An 18276-nucleotide genomic window follows, 5' to 3' on the forward strand; every position below is an offset into this window, starting at 1 on the left:
GCCCCGGGAAGTGCAGGCGCAGCCCGCAGAGCCCCGATTCCTGGTCGCGGGCGGTGCCCGGCGCTGCCCGAGCACCAGGCGGGCACAGCCTCAACTGCTCCCCACTGCGCCTGTTTCGGGGTGGGGTCGGGAATCAGGGCGCAATGGGGCGGTTCGGGCTTGCTCGCTCTGCATTCTTCTRTGAACTTGGGGAGGGGAAGGCAGAGACTGAGAGACACGAGCAACACTGGGGAAGACACTGACAAAGCTCACACCCACTGACAAACCCAGTGAAAGCCAAAAAACCAGCTCCCCTGCCCCTCACAGAACTAAAAGCAGCTATAAATAAATAAAATTGCCATGCTGCAATGCCACTCTTGACAGGTTATGAAGTCTGMAGGTATAATATGCATGCAAATATAATAAAGTATATTGGATCCCTGACTGTAAAACTCTTAGCCAGAGGTGTCTATAAAAGGGCAGTTATTGTTGGTGTAGTGGCGAAATAAAACAGCAGCAGTTGTGTGTGCCTCGCATGCATAGTGTGCCAGATCAGGCCTACTCACAGCCTCTCCATTCTATTACACCCACTCTCACTGCCATGCGAGCGCAGGCAGGAGGTAAAATGCACCATGTACAAGTCTGCACAGCACAAGTGACAGACCTCTTGCCCTCTAATTTTCAACCACAATCCACTAGCCTGTTCTTGAATACTGTATGCCTGGTTCACATCAAGCACACAACCCTGTTCAGTGTTTTGTCAGTTCAGGCATATCAATGTTTCCCAAGCTGTTTTGCATTCCCCTATAAACAAGTCTGCCTCTTCTTGCTGTCCAACTTCCTTACAGTACCCAGGGGCTGGTAATCTCAACTCTGAATCTCTAACACCTCAAAGACATTAAAAAAATGCCCCTCTCTGCTCAACCAGATAACAGAAGGTAGATCTACTAATTTAGTCTTTGCTAATGGCAGCAAAGGATAAAAGAGATAAAAGAGATAGATAAAAGAGGAATAATGCCTTTTCCTCTCAAGTTTACTTTTTTGCTGTTTTTAAATTAAAATGTAGATTCCCATCATGATTTAAGATTTTATCATTTTCAAATTCAAATCAGAAAGTCACAGAAGAAGTAACCCAAAGTCCTATTATGCAAACCAAGTTCTACGCAAACCACTTTGACGGAGACTCTAAACCTCCCTTTCGACAGACTTTGTGCCCAGAGCACCAACCATGACAGCGGTAAGATCAGCCCCAGCTCAGCAGACAAGCAGCCTTTCCAGCTCTTGGTCATGCCTCCTCCCGACTCACCAGCTCACTCCGTCTCTTCCGGCGGGTTTGGAAGTTTTCTTCTCAAAGCTTCTGTTGCTAGGTGACATTTTTCCCTCTTTCCTTGTGACACCTTCCGACAGCACCTCCTGGGATAAGAAATGGCCACTGATCATTAAAAACACAAACACACACACACAATGGCCAATCGGCACATTTAGAAGACAGTGGTATTTCACATCTTACTTTTGTTCAGTCAGATATCTAACGTATTCTGTGACCCAAAGAGTACATATATTCCCATTCTCTTACAGTTATTTTGGTAAGATCATGTTTATCCAGATACCTATAATCAGATTCTCATCTCGAATGTTTTAGATAGACCTATTACAGGCCTTTATGTGCTCCTCACTATATGACATAACACCAGCAGACTTTTTCATACTGGTCCACATATCTGAAATGCGTTAGACTTTCCCTTAAAACCCTGCCTCAAAGTGGGCTGGATCACACCATGCTGACAACCTATTTCTTTAAGACTGACTGGCACCTCATTCTTCAGAAGCTCCACTTCCCTGAAAAATTAAAATAACAATATCCAAGTACATCCATATGAAATCAAAGAAAATCTTCCAGTTGCACACTGTGCCTAATCAGCATACGAATGTGTCTCTGACTCTCCAGAGAACCAAAGGCAGTATTGGAAATGTGCGCTGCTCCACTTGTATCTAATCTATGTTAACGATGTGAAGATTTGCACTGTCATTATTGGACACAAGACTAAACTACTGATAAAGCTTCATTTTGAAACAGAAAGGTTCATAGTATAAATGCATTTGTGACACACTATGAGTGAAATTTTATCTTGGAGCCACAAATACCATAATTTTCTTGCTACCAAACCCAGGTTACAAACTCAGAGGAAAAAGGTAGGTCAGGGAAGCATCCAAATCTTGCAAATGAAGCAGTTTTTATGAACACAAAAACACATGCAAGAGATGTCCAACCTCCCCGCCCCCCTCCTGCCACCCATAAATTTAAACCCAAAGCAGGGAGCTCATCTGCTATGTTGGTGGAGATGGGATCAGTAATCTTTCTGCCCTAGTGGCTGCAGTTCCATTTCATGAATGCTCTTTTCCTTTTATACCATCATCACTGCATCAGGTATATGCGGTCCACACTTTCCAGTATTTACTTCAAAAACAAATCCAGGATGAGAACCTTGTAAGCTTGGCTTCTGACACTTCCATATAATTCTAGCAGTCAGGACTTTGGATACAAACTTCAGAACAAGCAAATTCTGTCCAGAATTTTGACTAGATATTTCATAATTTGTGGGCATCATTTGGAAGATTAGTATGATAATCCCTTGCCAGCTCAGGCTGATCTTTCTTCCTGGATACACTACCTTGGACCAGCATGCCTCTTCAAGTTACTTAAACAAAAATCATCTCCATTTGTCCCATTGCTGTCTTTTCTAAGGATTTTATTGCAGTTGCTTATTGAAGGTACAAGATGTCCACAGCTGTAGTAAAAAAGATAACATCATATATAAGAAGCAAACAGTCAGAGACTGTCCTCATTAAGGGTCATCTCTCTCACAACAGCCTGCAGATACTAGAGCTTCCCTCTCTGCACAGATGATACGGCATAGATTCCACGTTTGCACACACCCTAGATCTGAGGCTATTATATGTGTAATGTAAATTAGGTCTTTCGATAAAGAAGTTATTCAAACCATGTCATATACAAGTCAAGAAAGTTCAAATCAGGGCAAATCCCAGAAGCTTTTGCTTCCCTTCCCTGTCACTGATTTTCCCAACTGAATGACAAGCTTTGCTTTACATTTTATTCTCTGCAAGATCTTCCATCTTGCACTCAACTTCCAGTACCTCCAGATGACTATGCAAGCCTCCACTGAATGCCCATCTGTTAAGAATGCCAAAACCTCTGCTATTTCCTCTATTTTTATTTATGTAGAGAAAGTTTTATGACTTATATCAGACAAGTTCATAGTCTCTTAACTTATCATCTCTCATGCTGTTTTAAATGTAAATCTGAGCCTACTCAATGATTTATAGAGCTGCTGGATAAAGATGGACTCTTTCATCAACTGCGTCTGTGAAAAGATTAAATTGGAAAAGAATGAGCACAGGGTGCAGGGAGAGGGCAGCAGAAGAGCAGTGGCAGTGAGAGGACATGTATTTATGCAAGAGAACAAAGAAGGTGAAAAGAGTCTCATGAGATCCTTTTAGAGTGGCAGTAGGGGAGAAAAAGACACAGCAGCAACATGCCCTTTTGCCTGGACCTGTACTCACACATTTTAAAGCCAAGACCATTTTTACCAATGTCTGGAAAAAGCAAATGCATAAATGGGAATAAAAAAGTAATTGCCTGAGGAAGGGCTATTAGAAAACAATGTGATTCAGCCATCCCTGAACCACCTTATGTGGGCCCCAGGTATCAACAGGATCATTTCATAGTCACTGCAGGAGAATATACAGAACAACATCTTTGCAGCTTAGTCATGGCACGTATCTTTCCTTTCCCCCTTTAAGTGATTCAATCAATCCTTTGATTTCTAGAATGGAGAAGGATTCTTGAAGTGTTCCCTTTCTCTTTCAGGATCAAAGAGCATCCCTCTGGTTTACTAAAGAAAATAAAGCTGATCCACAAGCCTTCGTGACTCATTAAATACAAATAAACCAACCCCTTGCTGGCAGGCTTCACAAACCAAAAGCCATCTGGTAGTACCCACAGAAATTCCACATTGCCCTTCCTGAATGAAATTCAGTTAGCTGCTTCTGCCTTTCTAACTCCAGCTCAAAAGAGCTGGAGGCCCCCAGCATCATTAGCAGCTCAAAAAATTTGTCTAGGATAAAAGGGATGCTATTACTTGTTTCTTAACACAGAACTATTTTTTTTTCTTTTCTTGTCTTTTCCTTTTTTTCAGAATGCAGGTTAAACATGCTCCATCACTGGATGGTTAAAAGAAAAAAAAAAGTAGTGAACTCTGTATAAGAACACAAACTTTCTGCCAGGGCTCAAGATGATACCTGGCAATACAGAAAGTTGAAAAGACTGAAAATGTTATTAAAACAGATGCAAAGAGTCCTACTCACAGCCAAGGACTATCAAAACTTAAAAAAAGCTAACAATATTTAACATTGTTTCTTTCCCTTTCAAGAAGGAAGAGCCAACTTCATCATTATTTTGATACTTGGGAAAAGACATCCAGATACAGGAAATTGTATAAAAAACTAAGAGGAAGGCAAAGTTAGCAGCTTCTGAGAAATGGCAATTTGTACTAGGCAAACTCACTTCCATAGGGTAGGCTGAACTCAATGCAGCAGTAAAGCAGTCGTTTTTGGAGGAAGGTTAGAAGGAGGTCAGTTCATGGGAGCATTATTAGCTTAGGTGGACATGCAAAGAATCAAGAACTGGGAAACCATACTTGAAAGAACTTTTTCTAATTGCTGCAACTTTTATTTTGGTCAACTTCAAAGCAAACAGAGGGGATCACAAAGGGTATCAGCTGCCACTCACCTCATTTTAAAAGTTATTCGGTGGTTGTGCACCTTCTTTTGCTGATTAGGGAACAGAAGTCAGCTAAAAATTCAGCAGAGCCCTCTCTCTGTTACATTGCTGAGCAGAGAGAAGCAGTCTAACCTATTTGCTTGATTTTCCTGCTTAACTCTTTCTAGATTCAGTAGTGCAAGGTTCCTTACTAGGGCTGTAAAGGGAACCCAGGACTCTGCATTCCCAGCACCTCAGCATCTAAATCAGCAGTAAAGTGAGTTCCGTAGCTGGTTCATTAACAGAGAAGTTAATAACCATGGCTATAATTACAATTCAAGGTTCATCCCTTGAACTGGAGTTCCATATAGATACCCATCAGGATCTAGCCAGTAATTCTTGCCTTTCTAGTTGTACTATTTTCTACATATCTCAAACTCCCCTCATAYCAAGCAAAATAAATAAACCAGTGCAGTTGTGGAAAAATAATTTCAACCTATCAGTTCTGGCTGTTGCTGTCCAGTATAAAACAGATTTTTTCCCATTTCAGTCATTTGCCTCATATTTGGGTAGCTAAAAGTTGACAGGGCTACCATCACAGTGTAGCTATGATGAGGTCTCTTGTGGCATCAGTGCCAATGAGTGGGAAACAGGAACTACTTTTACCCAGGATGTGGTACATAATAGGAAAAATGGCCATCTTCATTTACTTCAGTGATTTTTGATTGGATAGCTGCCAATTCTGTAAATTCTGGAAGATTGCAGCTTTTATGAGTAAGGAAATGGCTGTGGTTTGTTGTTGTTTTGTACATCTTTCTGATTAAACATCCAGTTATGGCCTTGCTTAATTGCAATCTAATTTCTTTGAGTGCCCTGCCAGATATTGATGATAACAGACTTGTTATTTGTCAGCAAAAATGTTTCTAGAAAAAAAATTGAACTCCAGGAAAAAAAAGCAAACATTACAACGTCATTCCATTTAAAAGTGAAGGTTAAATAATTAGCTATGTATTACAGCCCAGCATCAGACTGTACCTTTGATCTTCACAGGACAATTTCAAGTGGCAGACCTGCTGCTTGTATTCAGGGCTCTAACAAGGAGGAATGAGATGGTAGTGGTTGAAAAAAGCTAACACAGGGGATCCAGAAGGAGCCAAAATGTCTTGTTATATTTCTACCTGCACTCCTCAGAGAACAATTCCCCCGTTTACTCCCCTTTAGACTGATCATTTATGTCTATGTCCTCTTCTTCTTTACAAGTCCTTTGACTATTTGAATCCATCTGGCCCTAGTCACTGCTATTGATTCCTCTCTGGCACAGTTTGACCACAGGTACACAGTAGAAGTCCTAGTCCCACAGAATACTGCTTCTAAGTTATGTGCGGACAAGTGCAGAGGAAAGGTTTAGGAGAATACAAGTGCAGAGGAAAGGTTTAGGAGAATACAATTGTAAACTCATATTGTCCCACCTAAACATGGTGCTGGTTTCAGGTCAATAGAGAGACCTACTTTAGGTTGCCTCTACTTTGTTTCCTCAGAGGCTTAGCTACTTCTTGGCTCTTTAACAGTTCCCATGTAAAAGTTCTGGGGCTTCAGGGTGAAACTTGCCTTGCTATCATCACTTTCACTATCTGCTTCACCCCTGGATTTGTCCACAACCATTCATTTTTGATTCCTGAAAGTTTACTGTGACTAATTTAATTCTTAGGAACAAGAACAGGGCACAGGGTAACTTTCCCTGTACTTCAAGAGCGTACATAGGGACAGCTTGCACAAAACTGCTGATAAACTGCAAAAATATTACCATTATTCAACAATTCATTATCATAAAACCCACTGATAGAGATGTGCAGCTATACGCATACAGCATAGATAACTTCTGGAGTCTTCATAAAAACAACAGACTTTATTAGAAATATCTAGCAAATGACTCAAGACCATATGAGACTACTTTTGTAGAAGATACACTATATCTTGTTTAAAAAAATCTGAATCCCTCCAAGGGAAAACAGAACTTAATATTTCCAAGTCACAATACTGTAATTCCTTCTCTAAAAGACATATGCACATATACGTCTCATGTGCATATAAGTCTCACATATATATGCCATATGTATGTGTGTGTACATATATATGCACACACACAAACACGTTACACCAACATAACTGTGCATTTCCAAGCACAAGTAATGAGTTGTATTTGCCCATTAGTTTTGAAAATCACCTACAGTTGATTTCACATTCTTGTACAGACGAATTTTTAAAAATCTGTCCCTCTCATTTAATCATAGTAGTGGGAATTAACAATGACAACCACATCTGCAGACTGAGGGAATGTATTATTCTATTATTATACTTGTTCCTTAAACTACTGTTTTTCCAGTAAAATTGAATAGGGATTAAATGAAGGATTATAAAGCAATCTGGTAGAATTTCCACTAGAGCTAGGTGGTTATCATGTATAAAGACTGTATTTCAGTATCTCTACCTTCATGTCCCAATATGACCTCTGTATGTCAAAAGCAAAGCAAAAAGCACAACAGTTTCATTGCTTATGTAAACAGTTTTCCTTGTTTATTTCTCACTTAGTAGGTTTGCTACTATATATATCCTTAACATTGTTCAGGCCTTTGATTTATGTAATGCATCTAAAAGCTTTAGTAACATCCAACCTGTTAAAAATCACTTCTAAGGACTCACAAATTCTTTTTGTTGCCATTACAAAATCTTACAGACATAATGAAGGGCATTCTGTTTTCCTCAAAGTTGTATTTCTCATTTCTTTTCCATTTAAACTCAAATACAATCAGCAAAATATTGAACACTGAAGAATTCAGTGAAGAACTATGCACTAAATCAAAATGCTATGATTATAAATCAGTATATTTTTCAAATGAATCTGTTTATTTTTTGCTGAAATGTTCACTGATGTTCAAAATGAAAACAAAAAGATGCATTGTGCTAGGTCTCGATGGTAAAGCTGAGTACACCGAGAGAATAAAAGCAATCCTTCAACATTTGTAAGAATAAATGACAAGATCTGTATATGTAAAAATTAATGCATAATTTGAATTCTGATCTGCACACAATTACTGTAGCCGTACACAAAGCTTTTGTACTCACAAAACAATCCTTTTGCTTCCACAGAACTCCAGTGCAGGAAGGCAATGTTAAAATTACTAACCAGTATACTGAAACAAACAAATCAAAATAACCAAGCACTCTCCAGGCTATTCTTTCTGCATGTTTCTCCAAGCTTCTTGCCTTCTGTCTCTCAGATTGAGGCTTTTGATACTATATTTTTTGTCTTATTAAGGGTTAAACAATGCATTGTATGATTTAATTACAGACCAGAAACTAATGTTCTGGTCTACTGTTCCACCTGTGCAATGCAAATGAACTGTGTGTGTTTGTGCAGATGTAAATGAAATAAATATTTGGAAAGCCACCTTGCAGGAAGTTTAAGATTGTAGTCAGCTCCCTTCCTGTGTCGGAAGTTATAAAACTGATTTGGAAAACTAAGTTTTTTCAAATATCAGTTGAAAAGTGCACTTATATTTTTATACATATCTGCTAACCAACTAATCTTGCCTTCTTTTACTCAAAGTTTCCAGAAAATGAGCACTCTGGCAGCATAAGACTGCTTACATTTTACTTGCCACGTTCACATTTTTCCRGGACTTTTAGAAGATGCTGTTATGAAATGTCTGCAGTTATGCAGATAAGCATCTTCACTCATATGGGGAAGGAAACGTGTTATCTAGAGTAAGCCAAAGAATAGCAGAGCTCATTATGTTTTGCTGACTGCATTTGGAAAGATGTACTTTCATTTTGAAATGAGAGAAAACAAGAAGTAACAAAAAGAGTCTCCAGTAAAGAGCAAAGACAGTGAGTGCATTTGCTCTTTGTCTAAGAGACTAGCTGTGCAAGAGACTTTTTAGTTGTTTGGCTGAACCCCACACAAACATGTTCAAAGCAACCTGAAATTAGCATTTTGGGATTTTGCAGTGAAATGCAAATGACTTAYTTCCAGTCAACAAAATGCTCTGCTTCACTTAGTCCTAGTATATATGTCAATGGATTTCTTTTAAAACAAAAGTTAATTTTGAAGCAAAATGTTTAACTGTAAACATATTTATATAAAACATTTGATTCCTTCCAGTATTTTTTTTTCAGACAAAATTATTTGCTGAGTTTAGCTCAGAGAGCACATTAGGTTCCTACCAAAACTGCCTTTTTCTGCGAAGAAGCTGTTGGTTAAAAAAGTCCCCAGCTCTATGACAGACAAGCAGTAGTACAGACAACGAAAAGCATCCTTGTTCTCAGCAACGTAGAGCTTAAAAGACAGGAAAGTGAAGAACCATCTGTTCAGTACATCTATCTTGGCTATAGTTTTTTACATCTATCAGAGTAATGCAGCTTACCATGGTAAAACACAACGTGCTTTTGGTTAGCACTTGCTTTTCTTGGGTAATTCTTCCATGTTAGAACGTCAGCAGGAGACCTGTTTAGCAGGTAATGAGAAGAGAGACCAAGAAAGCCACCATCAGTAATGGGGACATTCAAACAAACGGAAATAATAAAAAGAAACACAAATGCAAGCACTGCTGTGTGAATACTTTCCAGGAGTGATGCCCTTCAGAGTTTAAGGACAACACAGCTAGGTTAGCACCTTGTGCTGAGGGAGACTCAGTTAAGCAAATGCTAGAGTGTCATCATAAATGCCACTTCCTCAAATATTATTTTTCTCAATAGATGCACAGGTATTAAGGAGTAGACTGATTTCATATGTTGAAAACTATACAGGTCATCTATATCCTGGCATGTTGTTCACCCCTTCAAGTCTGCCTCTGCCTCTTAAAGGAGAAATAATATACGAATTTCTGAGCCAAATCTTGAAGTCCTTACAGGCACATCTGGAACCCACTGATGTCAGTGAGAGTCTTCACTCTCAGAAGTCAGCATTTAAATTGTATATTTCTCCTTATACCAATCTTCAATAGCCTCTCTTGGGATCTGATGCTCCATAGGAAGAAAAAGTTTTCTGCATGAAAAGCAGCATGAGAGGAACACTGTGGGGCAAGTATCCCTGATGTATCTAATGATCTGCATAGAAAATGAGTCTCATGGTGCACTCCTGTATCCACCCCCTTCCATCTCCCTTTATCAGTATATAAAGGCACTTGACTGTTTACTGTACCACACTTCTTATTCTTGCAGTTACAGAAAAGACGAAGGTGTTAATGGTGATTAAAAACGAGTCAGAAGTGCAAGATTTGGCCAAGTCACGCCTACCACGTGCAGGCACAGCAAAGAACAGAGTATAATTGTCAGTATAATTATCCATAATATTTTCTGCCTGTAACCTTTATGTAAAACAAAATCTCCATTGCTCTTTTAAAACTGCCCACTGCTTGATTATTTCGACATGTAATRCAAACGCTATCTCATTTTGTTAATGCTATTATCATGGGTTTACAAAACATGCAGACTCTTCTTTAAGTCTAATAATAAGTAATGGAAGAGACAAGATCTCTAATCTGTGATTTTACACCAGTTCCTAATGACATTATAAATTATTCCAGCTTTATCTATACTGTTGATGGCACTGCTATCATTCCTAGCTAAAATTATAATATTTTCAGGAGATGTCATTCTCAGTGATTTTGTGTGCAGTTTTTTCATCAAAAATGATTTCTACAAGCCTGGCCTGCATTTTCACTAGCCGTATGTAAATGATGGGAACAGGAAATCCAGAAAATTAAAATTGAATAACTTGGAGGCCACATCATCCACCCTGTTAGTAGAGAGGAAAGAGCTATGCAAATAGAGCCTTCAAAATGATGGTATCCTTGGCTTTAGAGCAACTCCCTCAATCCCACACTGGATGCCTTTCTCAAAGCTTCAAACTAAAGTCTGAGTTTCTTGTACCTAATGTACCACAACAGAAGTTTCTTTTGAAAGTCAGTATGACATTTGTATAACGGTTTAAACTAAGCAAAAAGTCAGGTCTGAAGAATAAGATTGTCTTTATTCAAAATATAACTGGACCATGCTGGTAAGCAACTTTAAGATACAGTTTTAAAAGCGCATATTGTGTTTTTGATTGGCTTCTCTTAAAGCATCTAATCATTCTGTGGTACTATTGTCAGACTGGTAAAACCCTAACAATTTGGTCAATAAACATATTATTTTTATAGAGCAACTTGCCTGTTTTTAAACCTGCAGCGATACACTTCTGCAGAACTGTGTTTTTAGATCTTGGCAAAACCCAACAATGTGAACCCAAACTCTCCTTGTTCATAAAATGAAAAAAAAAAAAGACTAAGATCAGCTCTTAAGCCTTTTTTTCCTGTAGAATTCCAGGCAGCATGATATATGTATTTTTAAAGATATTTACAACCACTGACATTAGACTAGTAATAGATATTCAGAGTAACAACCTTTTCTTCCTTTGAATCCAAGGATCACCCCCTCAGTGTAAAATACTACTTGGATGTATCTAGAAAAAAAACTTCAAGAAAGGCTGAAAACAAAGAGAGAGAAGCAGAATCAAGTTGTGATAGTGAGACTGGAAATACGGACAGAACAAAGGTAAAGAGAGCTTCTCAAACATCCCATTCAACGTGTGCCTGTGACAAATTACAAACAGGCAAATGTGAGGCTGAATGCCTGGTCCCACTCATGTCAGTGGAATTTGTTGCCATGGACTAACACCAAAATGACATGCGTAGACGGTATCCACACAAACCAGACACAGTTTCATAAATACAGGTGCATGTGCCTAGCTCTTGTGAACAAGCCTATCCGCTTTCAGTTTTATCAGGGCAGTACAAGAGACTGTACTAATTTACTGAACCCACATTAGTTCACCTCAGCTGAATTTGGATCATAACCCAATATATGGGACTAGGAGAGTGCACCTGCACTATCAAATCCCTTCCCTTGTAATTGCAGGTAATTGTGTCATGACCCAACCTTCCCAGAAATGCTTCTTTAAAGTTCTTCATGAAGTACCAGGAAATCAGGGTTTTCAATTGCTTCTGAATGATTATAGGTGTACAATTAGCATGTACCACAGCAAGAATAGTGCAGTTCCCTCCTTTTTGGTTCCAGTTCACATCCACTGCTTACTCGTCCTGGAAAACTGATTCTAAGATCTAGTATCTTCATTTAGCAAGGCATAAAAAATGGGCTTCAATTCATGCTGTTGATTTTAGTGGAACTTAAGGATGTGTGTACACCTTGCTGAACAAAGACAAAGATCAAGTGAATTAGTGAATACAAACTTAAGTTTTGATCCTCAGGGAAGTTAATAACAAAATTTTCAGATTTTAAAAAAACAGATTTGGCTCCATGCCACTGGATCATCTAGCCTCCCTCATTAACATCCTAAAAAAAATGCAGATCGTTTAAAACAGAAGCTATGCAAACCACAAACTATTTTTTGTAGACTACAAAAAGCATCACGCATAACCAGCAGTCTCTACTGTGTTTCCTTAATCTAAAACAAAAAGGGGGAAAGGATCAAATATGTATATATTTTTCGAAACCCGGAAGCCAAGAAAACAAAAAGCCCCTCTGCCTAGGTCATCTGTATATAATCCATTTTTTAGCCACAATCATATATATATATATATACACACACATATATACACACTGAATTCTTAAATGACTGATTTTAAAACGAAGGCACAGTCAGCCCCTAAACAGGACACTAGCAGCAGGAGATACTGTAAACTGTAGTGAAGAAATGCTCCAGGGACTGGCTCTACAACTTATTAGACATTTGCTAGACAGATGTTCTCCACGACAAGATTTAATTACTTCAGAGTAGACTAATAAATTAAAATACATTTATGAACAATCAGCCATAGTTCACATACTTGAAGTAAAGGCAGGTTCGATTTTTCCATCAAAAAAATAACCCATTGGCAAATAGAAAGCTGCTTCTGGAGCAGAGTCATTTATATTTATTATTGAAAACAGGAGTCCTGTGGGATGGTGCCAAATTTAGTGTGGTGTATTCAGCACATCAATACAAAACGATTCTTTTTTTTTTGCAGTCAGACATAGTGGTGATGTGATATATTGTGTGGGCCATGTAGGGTACATTTTAATTCAGAAGGCTACTGTTCTGCAGACTAAATGGATACAAATTGAAAATCAGGTAAAGAAGCAGGAGGAACAGATCATTGCAAGAAACGGAAAGCTGCATCCAGGCCCTGTCTTTGCAGCTGAGCTGCTGGACTTTCCCCGGCTCGTGAGTTGTAACRGGTACAGGCAACTCAGAAAGGCAAGCACAGCACCACCAGCCCCAAGGCAAGGGACACCCTCGCTGGGGCATGGCTCATGGCTGTGTCTGCCCCGGGCACAGACAGCACAGATGCTCCTGCCTCTTCGAAAGGAATAGGGGAAAGAAGCCACCTTGAAAGGAAGTTAAGCCAGGCCGTAGGAAACTCGGAGAGATGACTGGAGGGAATGCTTCCTCCTTGGAGAACGAAGAGGCTGTAAATGGGCACAGGCCTGAAGACTGTTGCTGAGAGCAGCTCTCTTCATGAGCTCCACAGGGCAGGGGTAAGGGGAAAGAAGAACTGTTCACCAGGGGCCTGACCTAGGAACAAAGCTGTTATTACGACAGACCAAAGCTAGACCCCTGCTGTCCTCTTCTTGGGCCTCACTGACTTCAGGCAGAGGCTGAGAGTATGCTCCCTGTGTCCCTCTCCCCCAGTTTTTCTTAAACTGCTGATAATACATCCGAGAATTATATAACCAGAATGCAAACTAGCAGATAAAAGCAGAAGGATACTAATGAATATGTGCGAGTTACTAAATTATCTTTAAGTAACATCTCATTTTCTCATTAAATGGTAGGTCAAAAATATCTGTTGCCTCCTGGCAATGCAAGGAGGGTACCACTAGTTAGATGCTATTAATGTGTTCTTTTTAAAAAATTTTTTCTCCCCTTTCTGGAGCTTTCTGATGAATTTATCAGACACATTTTTTTTTATCATTAAAGTCTGGTAATCTTCAGCGAATTTACATTTTTGCATCTCAAGCCTGCTTAACCCTTGAGAAACTGTAACACGTGCAGTTAACGCTCACATCATTGCTACCATAGACAGCACACCCTCCTTCCGTAAGAGTGTTAGCCAGCAAGGAGCTCTATTCCCAACATGGGTCAAATAATTGACCACGGGAAATCAGCAAAAATTATTTAAGAACCTGAAGTAGCAAAGTTGCTGGAAATATTTTCTGATTTAAAAAAGAAAAAGGCACAAAGCAGTATAAGTTAACATGGCTGCAATCCTTGCTGCCTTTCAAGTGCTGAGGTTCCATTGGTTTGAAAACTTGATTCAATGATTTTAAATGGGTGCTGCTCTCCTCCAATTTAAAAACAAGTGCTGGATAGATTTTACTCTGCAAACATATAACAAGAATCAGCTAACACATTGCAGACAGCATACAGAACACTATTCTGTACATTCTCTCATTATGTACACAAACATGTCACTACCAGCGCTGCTGACTCTTATGATATTTGGTCTTTCCCCTACAGCCCCAGAAGCTGCCACAGGACTGTATGAGAATTCAACTTTCAGGTTTAAAGAAAAAAAAGAAAAAGAACTGTAAAATCATTATGGTTGCAGACAACATTTGGGGGAGAAAAAGTGGAAAAGTTAGCAACTCAAAAGCAAGAATGCAAAAAAAAAAAAAGCATTCAACTGTTTTAAAAATCTGAAGTTTTTTGGAACCTTCTTTGTCACTCTGTCAGCTCGTATTGAAATGAAGGGTACTCATTCTATCAACTCCTGTGGGTTTTGATTAGGTATTCAAACAGGAAGTGGACTGTTAAGGAAAGCACATTCTCTTGTTCAAGCGTGACAGACTTCCTTCTACTACTGCTATTGAAAGTCACATTCTACCACCAGCTTCACAGGTGGTGTTTTTTTGGGTTCAGTATCTCAAATGATGCCTGACCTCCAGCCTCCACTGCATTCTACATCAGACTTCCCTTTTCTTACTCAGCAATAGCGAAGTTATTACCTTTTGCAAGGTAATCCAACTCCTTCACACAGCTATCAAGTGCCATAAAAATATCACTCTTGAAGCATGATGATGCTTATGATAGTGAAAGAATGTCTGGACTATTTTAAGACTAAGAAGTTGGTCCTGAACAGATTGGCCACGTCTCCCCCAGCTGCATAGCTTTGGCCCAAGACTCTTCCTGGACTGGACTTAATGGTGGAGAAGCTGCCCAGTGGTCCAGTGCTTTGGGTAAATGTTCAACAAGAACCTGTCTTAACCATCACAAGTTCCACGTGTAAAGAGGAAACAAGGTACAATGACAACAAACTCTTTCTGTGAGGCCTAGGAACTTCTGAGCAGTTGGGGAAGCTGGAGAGCTACCCACCAACTTGTGTATCAAGAGGAAGAAGTGGAGCTTGCGAAAAGTCATTTTTAACAGCTGGCTTAGGAACCAGCCATGATTCTTATCATCTGATTTCTACTGATCAAAGCACTTTAAGCCCAGTCCTACTCTCAAATACCTTCTTTCAACATCCCTGTCACATCTGTCTGCTATCTGGGTCTCATTTATGACTGTGATCTCCCTGGCCACAAACCAGGCTGTGTCCAAGTCTTGCAGATTCTTCCCAGATAGTATATTTTTGAATATAGTTTTTCCTATCTATCCATGTAACCAAAACTTCAAGTATTTTTCCTGGGCTTTGACAAATGCAATTTAGTCCTACTCAAAATCGTGCTGATAAGATCGTTTTCCCCCAGACTGTTGCTTTGTTTATATATCTTCTCCAGTTGAAGCGTCTATTACATTAAACAAAAATTACTTGTCTCTACGGCCGAGACACTTCGTAGCTTATGACCACACCTTTCACTCACCATTAGGCTGGCAGCTCCCACAGTCACTACACATGGCCAGGACCATCCACTCCCTTTCTACATTTACATAGAATTTCAATTTTCTTTCATATTCTGCCCACATGCATGGGATGGCAGTCTCACAACTACTTGCTATCATCTGTTTTTAGTTTTACTTTACAAAGAGATTATTTCACTGCCCATAATGCAAAAGGCCAAATAACAAAATTGTTCAGGAATCTTAATATGGCTAAATTTGATGCGTGATCAAGAGGCACCAAGACAAAGTTATAGCAAACCATATGATTGCCTGGTTTCAGTCAGCTCCAGTGATGTTTCCACCAGTTCGTATAACGGAAATTCCTGACAAATGTTTGTCTCCACAACACACACAATCTGAAACGATCTAGGTTGCTGGGAAAGGATGCAACTTGGAAGACATCTGAATTACTCAAACATTCTGACGGTTATGGGAGGCCAACTGCTGGAAAGATTTTGTGAAAGCTAATAGCAAATGTTCTAACAAGACATGTATAAGCACAATATGATACTCTGGCATGGAGCAGGCCACAGCCTTTAGGTGCCAAATTATTACTTGTGTGTTAAGCAGGATGTCCCTTTCTAGTCTGTCACTTTGTTTTGTTCACTTTTTGAAAATTCCCTTGAATTTCTGATAACAGTAACACACTAAGCACTGCTTCACTGCTGAAGGAACTAAAGCATACTGATTTATTTATAGTCAATGAGAGACCATGACAGATCTGAGAACAGAACCAAGAGCTTTCTGTTCTAGTTCTGCATGCAACACAAGGAAATGCTGGTTCTCCACAATCCCAGTTAGTATTTAGTCTTAACTCTGTTTTTAATCTAAACTTAGTTTTACCTTCTGACTTTCAACTTTGCTTCTTCTGGTGATCCCTGCCTAGCGTATTTGTCCTTGCAGGACTGGGACTGATCATGGGAATTAGAAAAACTTTAGACAGCTCAAACCCCTAAACAAGCAAAAAGATCAGATGAGAACAGGCTGAAGTGCTGCTGTGAACAAGTACCTTTAACAAGAACGAATAAAGGCTATATTCTATGTGCTAAGACAAAACAAATCCATTTTCTACCAACTCTTGGTCAGCACAGAATCCAGCATAATAAATGTCATATGTAATTTATCAATACCCAGTATCACTCTACTTGAATGTTAACATTTAATGTGCTTTTTATAATTTCTGTAGAGCAGCAGAAAAGTTACTGGATTCTCAAATGCTCTAAGTGATGCCATTTAGATAACAAAGCATTTAAACTTGTATGTAAAAGACAGAATGCAATAAAATACTTATTTTCTCAGTGATTTTTCTCTGTCCAAGTGTTAAGCATCATGCTACATTCTGCAGGACTGGTGCTTCAAGATAATAGTACATAGCCAAACACATTTCAGCAGCTGCCATTTAGGAGAGCTGACTCCTCTGCAGTGAAGAAAAGCCAGAGCAAAGAGTGCTTTGATCACCATATCCCAAATGGGGCTATCCACCATTACTGGTAATGGCTCCATACACTGCAACGTGCCTGCAAAAAGACAAAGTCTTCATCTTTTAGACGGTCTGTGTAACACGAAGGCATGCCCCCTTGGGCCAGGATCTCATCCGAAGCATTGTTTACTATAAAACATTCAAGGAATGCCCATGTTATTGTGAAATGCTCTTTCCAGCAAATGAAATGAAATGGAGATTTTAGAGTGGAAGCAGAACTTTTTCATTTGTTAAGTATCTGAAAACAACAATTTTAATTCTGTTGCCCATATTAGCTTTGTCTCCCATTTGGTGTTTCATGAATGATTTTTTGAGATACGTTTAAAAGCAAGCATAGGACTTCCATTTGGTTTACCTAGACCTTTGCTGAATTTTCTTTCCACTCAGATTAATATAGTGCCAGTTAACTAACAGAGTTCCACAGCCAGTCCAAGCTGCCTACAACTCAAAAAATTGAATCATAGTTCTCATGGTTGTTTGAGAACCTAGAACATGAAGTCACATAAAAATTATTTTTCATTTTCTAAATAAGAACGTCTACACTGCTCTCAGCATGTATATATATCTGTATCTACATTGCTTAGGTAGAAGATTTTGTTTTCCACTACACAGTCATCTTTGCAGCTCTCTCCTTTTTAATTTCACCCAAACTAAACAGCTAGAAAATCATAAGGGAAATAAAAAGGATGGAAAGAATCAATTGTTCACTGCTTTTTTCAATGGAAGAACTAGGGACCTTGAGATAGAGTTACCAGGCAGCCAGCTTCAGAGCAAACAACAGGAGGTGACTGTGAGCAGTTAAGCTGTAGAACTCCTTGCCATCAAATACTGTGGATGCTGAAAACATAGATGGACTGAAAGGAGGCCAGGCAGACTCATGAAAGACAAATCCACTGTTCAAAATTCYAAAACACCTGGAAGCCACCTTTGCCTCAGACAGTTCATAAATTTCAAATTGGGAAAGGTTGAAAAAGTATTTTAGAGGACGTATCATATATGCTTGCTGCATTCTTTCACTTTTCCTTGTCACCTGCTTTTCGCCACTTTGGTCTGATCTAACACAACCATTCTTACTGATATGTAAAAGTTTCACATGTGCTAGCTTAAATTAAAACT

The 18276-nt window shown here is 39.2% G+C and overlaps 1 protein-coding gene across 4 annotated transcripts in view; it reads right to left on the reverse strand.

The window, feature by feature from the left end:
- CAMK4 (calcium/calmodulin dependent protein kinase IV) overlaps positions 1–18276 on the reverse strand; it is a 207127-nt gene that overhangs the window by 177750 nt on the left and 11101 nt on the right. The window contains exons 1-3 of one of the 4 annotated variants that reach the window (XM_026059870.1): positions 16968–17107; positions 9184–9263; positions 1286–1392 (exon numbers count right to left, since the gene is read on the reverse strand). The gene's annotated coding sequence lies outside the window, so the exon portion shown is untranslated. Of the gene's footprint in view, positions 1–1206; positions 1226–1285; positions 1393–9183; positions 9264–9593; positions 9747–16967; positions 17108–18276 lie in introns of those variants that run through there. The other 3 variants (XM_026059869.1, XM_026059868.1, XM_026059871.1) reach the window with 3 other exon arrangements.

The sequence above is a fragment of the Apteryx rowi genome, unplaced genomic scaffold (genome assembly GCF_003343035.1).
Source record: "Apteryx rowi isolate R43461 unplaced genomic scaffold, aptRow1 scaffold_161, whole genome shotgun sequence".
Classification (NCBI taxonomy): domain Eukaryota; kingdom Metazoa; phylum Chordata; class Aves; order Apterygiformes; family Apterygidae; genus Apteryx; species Apteryx rowi.